Source organism: Zophobas morio, unplaced genomic scaffold, assembly GCF_036711695.1.
Source record: "Zophobas morio isolate AGI-343-1 ecotype UQ-CSIRO unplaced genomic scaffold, CSIRO_AGI_Zmor_V1 ptg000005l, whole genome shotgun sequence".
Taxonomy (NCBI): domain Eukaryota; kingdom Metazoa; phylum Arthropoda; class Insecta; order Coleoptera; family Tenebrionidae; genus Zophobas; species Zophobas morio.
The window spans coordinates 10,355,974-10,366,992 of record NW_026972110.1 but is presented as its reverse complement, the minus strand read 5'-3'; positions in this window follow the sequence as shown (position 1 = coordinate 10,366,992).

The window sequence follows — 11,019 nt, the reverse complement described above, 5'->3', positions numbered from 1 at the left end:
TTAAAGCCATCAAGCTGGAAACGAAAGTGAAAAATTTTAAATTCAAGTTTTCCTTCGGCCAACTGATCGAAATTTTGCTATTATGACACTCTTCACGTGCCAATTCAAACTTTATTTTTATTTTTAGAATTTATGTCAGTTAATTTGTATGAGAAAAAATGATCTAAAATTATTCGGATGGAACTGTCCTCACCCCTAAAACACAGGCCTGCGATGGTGAAATTGAATAGAATGTATCTAGCGATTTTAATAATAATTTTTTGATGTTGAAAAAGGGAAAAATATTTAAAAATTCCATCATATAAGGTTTTTTCACATTTTTTTTTGTTCTATCTATAAGTGTTGCCACTGATCCTTCTTGTAAAGGATACCTGTTTTTTCAACAACTATCATGACTTTTTACTTCCTGAGCGTAAGCTTTCATATTTTTTAAATGTGTCATGACTCCTAGAGTACGAAAAAATGGGTCCATCTGTCCGTCGTGTCCATCTGTCTGTCTGTCTGTCCGCCGTCTCTAAAACTACCGGATCAATTTTTGTCAAATTTTATATAACTACTTATGTTTTACAAATATTATGTAGATGGTAAAACACTAACCAAACTTTGTCTAATTTTCCCCACCAACAATGTGATGACAAAATTATACATAGGAAATGGGATTTAAATTGTATAGTCCTACTCGTAGTTTATGAATCCGTGTTGAGTTTTTATCCGAAACATCTAGATTTTTGGGAAAAAATCAAAATAACATTTTGCAATTTTATTTTATATCTACAAAACCGAATGCTTTGAAATCTTGGAAATGTTTACGGTTATGGTAATCATGGTAAATCGTTCATCAAAAATTTTTTAGGAGGGGATAAATTAATACGTTTATTTCCTCTTAAAAAATTCATGACGTCATCTCAATATTTTGTCGAACAAATCCTTTCTGAATTGTAATATTATCACTCTTTACTTGTGGTTTATCATTGCATTCATTTTTTTTTTTAGATTTGGTTATGCAGGTGGCTCAGAAAAAATAATTAATGAATCAATTTATTTTATTGATCAAATCAAGAAGTAAGCCGTTCCAAAATTTGGAAATACAGTAATGTTATGTTAATTACTGTTCCTCCAAAAATGTCGATGACGTCATCACAAAATTTTGTAAAGTCAAAACTCATTTGAAACATATGTGTAGCATGCTTCTTTACATTTACTTTAACATAACATATTTACATATACATACAAAAAGGTTAATACAATCTGTGTACCTTCTTTACAACTATGGTGTTAATTTGTGCAATTAATTTTTTGACAACTTTATTGGTTTAATTTATTCCTCTTTTGGTATTTTTATTTTGGTAGTTGTATCTTTTCTTTAGATTTAATCATATTATAAAATAATTTGGTTTTTCAATCACCTGTAAATAATGTATTTATGAATGAAAAAAAAAGTTCAAGCCTTTTTGTGAAAACTCCTTACGTGATGGGGAAAAATAAAATTCATATTTGGATTCAACACTCAAAAACATAAGAATCAGCTTTCAAATTAAAAACAGTGTTTCAAAAGTTAAAAAATGCAGGCCTGCGTAGTGCGTAGTCAGTTTAGCATCTCAAATTCCTTAATTAAATTATAAAATTTTGTTGTCATTTTTAATTTTTACTTCCGTGAAAGCTAGGTTTCATAACCCCTAGAGTATGAAAAAATAGGTCTCCCGTTTCGGTGTCTGTCATCTGTGGTTTGTGATTAGACAGACACTAAAAAATACTCATTTTTTGTTGTGAAATTTAAATGTATTTTAGGAATATCGTATACAGAAGCTAAAATGCTAACCATAATTTATCCGTTTACTCCCACCAACAATTTGATGACGTCATCTCAAAATTTTTCGTAGTAAATTCTATTTAAATTTTTTAAATAACACACTACATACATTCGTGCTTTATGAACCCGCCTTGATTTTTTGCTTTGGACGTGCACATTTTTGGAAAAAAGTCAAACAACATTTCAGAATTTAACAAATGCTCTGAAATTTTGCAACCGTTTTAAGATTAATCAAAATTTATCTGTTTATTTTAGAATTGCTTAGGTATGCAGGTGATTTAAAAAAAATAATCAAGTAACTTATTTTATTGTGGCCCACCCCATTTTCCTGAAAATTTGGAAATACAGTGTTATTGTTAATACTACACGAAAGCTATATAAATTGATATGTAGGTTGTTACTAAAAAGTTGATGACGCCGTCACAAAATTTTATTTTGAAAAACTCACTTCAAACGTACACATAAAATAGAATCCTCTATGCAGTGGACATTGACTTTCTGTCTCCAAAAGTGCTTATTGGAAGCCCATAATAAGCAGCTTAGGATTATAATAGTGGTGATTTACAACGGCTTACCTGCTTTTGGGCTGCTTGTCTGAAACCAAACCTCATCCCCGATCACACCTGCCCCTAAAAGGCAGGTAAAAATTCCACCATTTGGACAGTACTTTCGTAAAATTTTATTGCTAATGGAAAGTTAATCACAAAGATTGTGTAGGTAAGCAGAGAAAAATGTTGTGCCTCGGTGGGAGTCGAACCCACGTCTCTATGATGCTTTCCGGGGAAGTATCTTAACCACTGGACCACGAGGTCACTTATCTTTCTCTGCTTACCGACCTGTTATTGTGCCGCCACAGTTGGACTTAAAAAACCATCGTATGTCTAAGGTCAACGTATAGCGCACATTTTTCTGTTCTTCTTTTCTGTTCTTCTTAGATTTGCGATAGAATGCGCGCGCCTCCTCGTATACAAGAATTTAGAAATGGTTCTAACTTCTCGCATACAATTTAGTACGAAAATTAGTCCTGTGTCAAACTGTTCTATAAGATTAAAACCCATAATGGGGAGCAACCTCCTAAGCTAATCAGTAGCTTATCCGAACTGCAGTGGCACAGCACCTCTCTGACTCCTCAGAAGTCAGGACCTAGGTGAAGAGGACAAAGTTCTGGGGGTGAGATTTTGTTTCAAGCAATACGATACGAAGCGATGACGAAGCGATAAATGACAAGGACGAAAATATAAATTTCAGATGCGAAAGAAAAAGACGACCACATTTTATCGGTACCGATATTTTATCGTTGTAGAAACAAAATCCCACTCCAGGGGTGCGATTTTGTTTCTCGATCGAAAAAAACTCGATAGCGATAAAATCTCGTTTGCTGATTGGTTGAGAGGCTGAGTTGGTGCGACATTTGTGTCACATTTCTCGATTCTGTCACGAAATCAAGTCTTCATGGAGTGATATTTTCTCGGTAACTCTGAATGAAGTGATAAATTTTGGAGACATAACCTCGAAATTTATGTCAAAATAGAAGTTCAAAATCGTAATTCTGAGTTATATGTTCTTAAAATTAAGGTAATTGTAAACTTTTGAGCATTTAATAAGCTTATATGCAAAGAATAAATGCCAACTTTTCATTTAAAAGCCACGCAATGACATTTATCGCAAGTGAAAATTTATCACTTCGTTCAAGAAACAAAATCCCACCCCTGGTACCAGGGGTGCTATTTTTTTTTCTCGATCGAAAAAAACTCGATAGCGATAAAATCTCGTTTTCTGATTGGTTGAGATGCTATATTTCTGTCACCTTTCTCGATTGTCACAAAATCAAGTCTTCATGGAGTGATATTTTCTCGATAGCTCTGAGTGAAGTGATAAATTTTGGAGACATAACCTCGAAATTTATGTCAAAATAGAGGTTCAAAATCGTAATTCTGAATTACACGTTCTTAAAATTAAGGTAATTGTAAACTTTTGAGTATTTAATAAGCTTATATGCAAAGAATAAATGCAAACTTTTGCATTTAAAAGCTACGCAATGACATTTATCACTTCGATCGAGAAACAAAATCGCACCCCTGTGCTGCAGAAGATGGAGGGGTTTTAGGGTGGTAAGCAATTTATTGTAATCCTATAGTACCTCGTGCCGACAACTAACACAGTGGTCTGCTCGAGGCATCCCCCCCCCCCACACACAAAAAATATGAAACCAAAAAGGTATCGACGAGGTTGGAATACTCTCCTCTGTAGGTATACTAAAATTCAATTACCGCAATCACTATACGATCTCTATTGAAAGTGTAAACAACCGAGCTATAAATCATTCTAAGGTTTTCAGTGAAGCGAACAAGAAGCGACACTAGTGTCGGTGCCTTTGATATTTTGCTGGTCAATTTTGGTGACCTTCAGCCGTTTTGCTGGGGTACTTTCACGCGGGAATTTTGAAAGTGGTTGTTATGAAAAGATGAATGATGACATGCTGGCATAAATAATTTGTCTGACAAAATACATACATGAGCATTGATTAGATAACTTTTTTTTATAAGTATTTCTATAAGTTTGGTTCCTATTCCTAAAAATTTAAATCCAAAAAAATATTATTCCGTCATTTGGCGTAAAACAAGATTTTACAGCAAAAGAGTATCCTTGTTTTCTTACAGGTGGCTTAAAACCAACCTAACCTCCAAAATCAACGTGTTCGTTACGAATTTACAAGACTAAAATTTGTATGAAATATGTAACAACAAACGTCTGTATTGCAACTGCGATGTACATACCTACGCATACATAATAGCACGATATAGCTTTACAAGACACACTTTGGTGAACCTGTGCAATGGAAATCACTTTCTCTTCGTCCGTGGGAGTGTCGCTTCTTGTTTATTCTTGTTAATATAATATAGTATGGGTGTAGACAAAAATGGTCTATTGTAGAACAGCTTAACTCCTGGAGAAGGTAACTTCTCCAGAGTAGGATAAAATCGTAAAAAACGAAGTTACTCTGGGACTACTATATTTTCCAATATAATACACAGTGAGTCCATAGTCACTATTTGGAGGACTCTACTTTAACTTGATTCTTTAGTTACTTGCAGTTTAACAGTGCACATATATCTTATTTTAACTTATACCTAATGGCGACAGGGCAACTTAAAAAAAAGATGAACGAAGCCACTTATTTTTATAATAAAATTACTGTTAGTTAAAATAAAAATCTGGGTGAATTATTATCTATCAAATTGTAGGTAAAGGAGCAGGCAACTTTTTAAAAAGAACATCTGTTAGATTGGATAAGTACAATGCTGTATATGTACCTAGTTATTGCAAAAAAATGTATCCTTGTCGAATTTTAGAAACCATAACCATAACTGTGGGAGAAACCATTTCCAAAATGTGAAGGTAGCATGTCCATACATACAAAATTTTTTCAACACGTATATATACTTCCAAAATTAAAAAAATTGAAACAAGCCGTTTTTGATTTAACAAGTAGGTAATACAAACTGTTTAATTCATTCATTAATTTTTTTTAATCCTTTTTTTGGTTAAACTAAAATTAATTAAAGTAACACAGTAATTTAATATTTACTAATAAAAACGTTAATACGTTCTTTATAGTGACAGGAAAAATGTATTCCACACTCCCATTATTTCCGGGAAGTAGGTAGGTATATGATTTATATATTTATTTTAATTGATTAAAAGCACAATTAACTGTTTTCTTATTTATAGTCTATAAATATTTCTGCCATTTTGTAATTTGGGCAAAGTTTATTTATACGATACAATGATTACCAAGGTTTAGAATGATCACACGTTATAATATCACTCTATACATTCCAAGTGAAATTTACTTAATAAAAGTTTGAGATGACGTCATCAATTTTTTGAAGAAGATGAAAACATTTAAAAAGAGGTGTTTATAAAACAGGGCATGTCTTACTTTTGGCCAAAAAAAAGTTAAAAAGTTACATTTGTTTGGAATATTCTGTAATCCGTTAAACCATGTTAGTTTGTTATTAAAATTTGCAAGGTGTTCATTCATAGCTGATTTCATATTATAATAAAGTGAACAGCCTTAGGGCGAAGCTGTGTTAATAAGGAAACACAAAAAATGCAGAGGTTGCACACTGGGCGTTATACATCGACCTGATGCCGGCTCTGAGAGCCTGTACCGTAATCATTGAAGTAAATTGAAAATTGGATATTCCGTTCATATTTTTTGACCTAACTCATACAGTTAAAGATTGGGGTAAATTATTACATCTCTGGCAAAGAGGCATATATTCAACTTGCACAATATTTCGAGATGATTTTATCATTTTCTGGAAAGGAATTTGCTACAATTTTGTTTAACGTCAGTTTAAGCTAACATTACAATTTTAACGTAATCGGTTCTTTAATTGCGTAGAATCTCCCTAACAAATTTCGAATAGATTCTGCAATTTCGTATTTTACTAATTGAAAAACGGTAGAAAAATTAAAAATGTGCATTCGTCAGAATGATTTTTTTACAATTCTTCTCGTATCTTTTTCTGAGAAAATAAGAATTCCAATCTAAAGGTCCGAATAGATTGGAATAAATAAGAAATAAGAAACAGGAGGAAGAAGCAAATAAGAAATGAGAGATATAAAATGGGAAATATGAAATAAAAATTTTCAGCATTGTGGTTTGTTACTCATTGAAAATTTTTATTTCATATTTCGTATTTTTTGCATTATTTTAAACTTTAAGTAGTTGGCAGAGTACACGTTCCATATACATATAAAGGGAGTTACAGGGTGTTTTAAACACGAAATATCTAAAAAATTTTATCACAATTTTGCGTGCTTTTAAAGATTTGAGATTTGTCTCGATATTCTAACAATTGTGCAACAGTTAAATATTAAACACTGTCAATATATATGTAGATACGTTTATAAAAAAAATCTTCATTAGTCATTACCTACATAAAACTTTCTTTTTGAGTGATATCTTTTTATTAATGAAGCAAACATTCATTGGGGTAAACGTAAGGATAAAAGCGTTTGGTGTTGCCATCTGTCATTTGTAGTTTTAACGACCTGTTCTCAAATTTCAGCCAATCAGAATAAAGCAGAACTCTTTTTTTTGTCGGGATTTAATTACTATTCAGCCAACATACTAAGTAGCACAAAAATAGTTTGATTGTTAATTATTAAATTACTCACAGATGAATCTGTTTATTAATACTCAAATAAATGACGCATAATTTTTGCGCTTATGGACATGAGCAGGTGTCTTCTTTAGATCTATTTCACAGGAACAGTATATGAAAACTGACTTACCTATAACAAAATATGTCTTAAAGAACGAAATTTACTAGGTGTATCTACCCATCTCTTATTGCACAGGAGACATTACGATAGGCCAAGATTGACATCAATATTGTACACCATCCCAAAGCCCCTAATTCCTAATGAGAATATAAATAATCTATGGAGTTGATGAGATACGAGAAAATCTGTAGAAAATCTAGTAAAAATGAACTACAGATAACTGCGAATGCTAGAAACCACAAGTTGAAACAGATAAACACAAGATTTGCAATTGAATGCTTCATCAAAAAACACAAGACGTTATGAACTGAAGTGTATTCAATATTATTCAACAACCCAGGCAACATGATGTCGTCTTTTTCACGTGAATAAATGGTCATCAATTACGTCATAGTGACCAAAGATTTCACGTGATATTGACGTACCAATGACGGTCAAATGTCTCGTCCAGATGACGTCATTTTCTCACGAACTATTGACGTGATGGACTGACGTCTTAGAGTCGTCATTTTGTGACGAATTGTTGACGTGATTTACTGACGTCCCAGAGGCGGCATTTATTGTCCATTTTAAGACGCGTTTTATATTTTGATTTTTAGAAAAAAATATGCAATAAATAAAACGCTGATATAATTTTATATTTTTATATTGTTTACCTTAAATAAAATATTATAATTCGTTATATTCACCAGGTAAACCCCAAAACAAAATATATATTAATTAAAGTTAAAACAAATTAGTGTAAAAAATTAAATTTACTTCAATTCTGTACAACCAACAATGAACTTCAATAAACAAATAAAAAAATATATGTCAATTAAACAAACCATTCCTAAGAACATAAACAAATCTACATACAGGTAATTACGAGTATAATTGGTATAAACAAAAAAAAAAGGATAATATATATACAATATACAATCAAAAATAAACGTTGCAATAAAATATGCTATTTAAAGAAAAATCAGTTTTAAAAACACAAAGATATCTATTTAGTTACAAAGAATATTAAAAGAAAACTATAATAAATTATAAATCAGTCTTAAAAACACAAACAAATCTATTTACAAAAAATATTAAAAAAAAACTAGAATAAATGGAAAAGACAATTGAATCGCATTGTTATAGTTACTTGATTTGAAAATGCACTGTAAAACTTTCTAATTCACGACGACTTGACTGTCCCCAACACACAAAAAAGTACCGTTAAGAATTAATTCTGTTTTAACAATCATATTAATAACCTAAGTTTTTTAAGTTTGCCTCAATTTATTGCACTGAAAAAAAAACCGTTAGAGTACATGGATTAATGGAAATGCAATAATTTTTTCGTCTATGGGCAACAGCAAGCATTTGGCTATTATTAAATTTAAGGGATTACAGCTTAAAGCAGAAGACAAATTCTGCGTTTTAAAAATGCTAAATTTACTTGAATTTAACGGATAATCGTAAAATGGTTGCATTGACAAAAACGCATACCCTATCAGGAAAATCTCGTTGTCAATAATTTTTTACAATGAAGCGAAATGTGCCATGTATAGTAAGTTACCAAAAAGTATCGTAGTGTTACAGGCATCTACCTGTATATAATATCCAATGTTATATGTTATATATGTATATATGAATTCATTGTATTTTTTTAACTTACAAAGAAATCTGCTTGTTCTAATAGGCAAAAATAATCTTGTAATTCGTCAAAATTTGTTTAGGTGTGGTCTTGGCGGCATAACTTCTATTTTTGCTTTCTTTTTCAGTTGTCAGATTTGATGACGTTTTCATGTTGGAGATTTTTTCACTCGTTTCCTTTAGCATTTCTTTCGTTTCGCACATGTGTTTTGTATTTGTTTCAAATCTAGAATAAAATTATGTTCATTAGCATTAGTTCATAAAAATTTGCAGTAACATACCTATGCAATATTTTATGGCGCCTCATTTTCAAAAACAATCACCGTAAGTTCTTCATAATGGTGGTCTTTCCAGCTTATCTGAAAAAACTGCTTTTGTTATCTACGTACAGTTATCAAAAATAACAGAAACACGTAAAAATTAAAATGATTACTTTATTAGATATTAACTTACCTAGTGTAAATAAGTACAACCGACACTGAATCGCAGAAAATTTCACAAAACTGCGTTAAAAATGAAGTGAGTAACGGATACACAAGAAAGCTTCGGTGGTTGAGACCCAACTAGAAATATTGGAATGAGTCACTGTGAAGTGCAATAAACATAAATACCGAAAAAAGGGAAAATCCGAATGCACGCCTCAAACATCTGATGTATTGTATAGTAAATACGGAAGTTAAGCATTATTTTTTCATTAGATGAAATAAATTTAATAAAACTAAATATTAAATCACTCTCTAATTTTTTTGGTAACCATTATCACTTTATAAACGTCTTTATAAAATCAAAATTCGAGGAAGGAATTCTTCAAAACCTTGTCCCGTTGTAGGGACAATAGGCAAAGAATTTTTATGACTTTGTTTGTGTCGTAGGGTCCTTTCACTATTATACGGTCAACCCCGGATGTTCTATTTATAATTTGCCAAGCAGGTACTTACAAAATAACATTTCCAGAGTAAACAAATTTTCAGAAATTAATTATTTTATTAGAAATTATTAGAATGAAAAAACTTGTGTTTGGTGTATTTCTAATAAAGCCGTTGTATTTTTTGCTCTAAATATAATTAAACATTATGAAGGCCACTTTTTAAAGAATACGACCACCCACATCTAATTGATCATATAATCTATAAAAAATGACGAAAAAAAGACGGCCTTTTGACGTCATTAATTGACGTCAGAAGTAAGTCATAAAAATCTCGTCATTATCACGTGATTTTTTGGGCGAATGACGTCGCCGACGAGTTATGACCAAAAATTAACGTGAATTAGACGACAGTCTGCTGCTTGGGAATGTTTCATCTTCGGAACAGTAGCTTAAAGTATGTATGTACCTGAGGCAGTGCGTGTTACAGTTGGTCGATTAGCTTGCAAATGAGCATCATTATAGGAGTTATTCATCTTGTTGGCTCTAACATTAAATATAATCTTACAGTTCTTACACCATCCATTAAAAACCTTTCAATCTATAATTATATACATATTATACAGGGTGATCTTTTTAAGCTGAAACTTTCAAATATCTCGAAAAATGTGCATCTACGAAAAAATATTTAGAATAAAAATTTCATCATTCCGTGGGGAAATATATTGGTGATAAAATTAGTCCCCCTGTCATATTCCTTGGAAGTGGAGCGGGGGGTAACTTTGAAATCTTAAATAGGAACTTTTGCTTTTAATGCAAATTCGGATTCTACGACTAAAACATTTAAAAGTACGTACAATTTGTCTGAAACATTTTTTTCGATTCATGATAGATGGCGCTGTAATATTTATTCTAAATATTTTTTCGTAGAGTGCATGTTTTTCGAGATATTTGGAAGTTTCAGGTTAAAAAAATCACCCTGTATATTAAGTTTACTCCAAAGTTAATATTGATATCTGATTCTGATGTATACCTACAATGGTGTTGTAGAAACTTAGAAACGTTTTTTAACAGTGTGATTAACATTTTAAAACAATGGACTAAGAGTGAGAATTTTTCCTCTTTTAGGAGAAGCACATTCTAGAATTATCTTTACCACTATTACATCTGCCTAGATCAGTGTGCCAGTCAAATTAACTTAAGTTTATCTGATCACGATACTTGGGTAAGAATATACCTACGTTTAGGTAAATATAAAAGCAAGCAAAACTTGTAAGATCTTATGATGCAGAAGAGGGGAACTTTCTGTTTTTCTGTATGCTGTAATAAATCGATAATACCTATTAAATTTAATATTTGCTTAAAAATAATTGCATATTATTTCAACTTGACATTTTTATTTGGACAAACATCTAAAGTA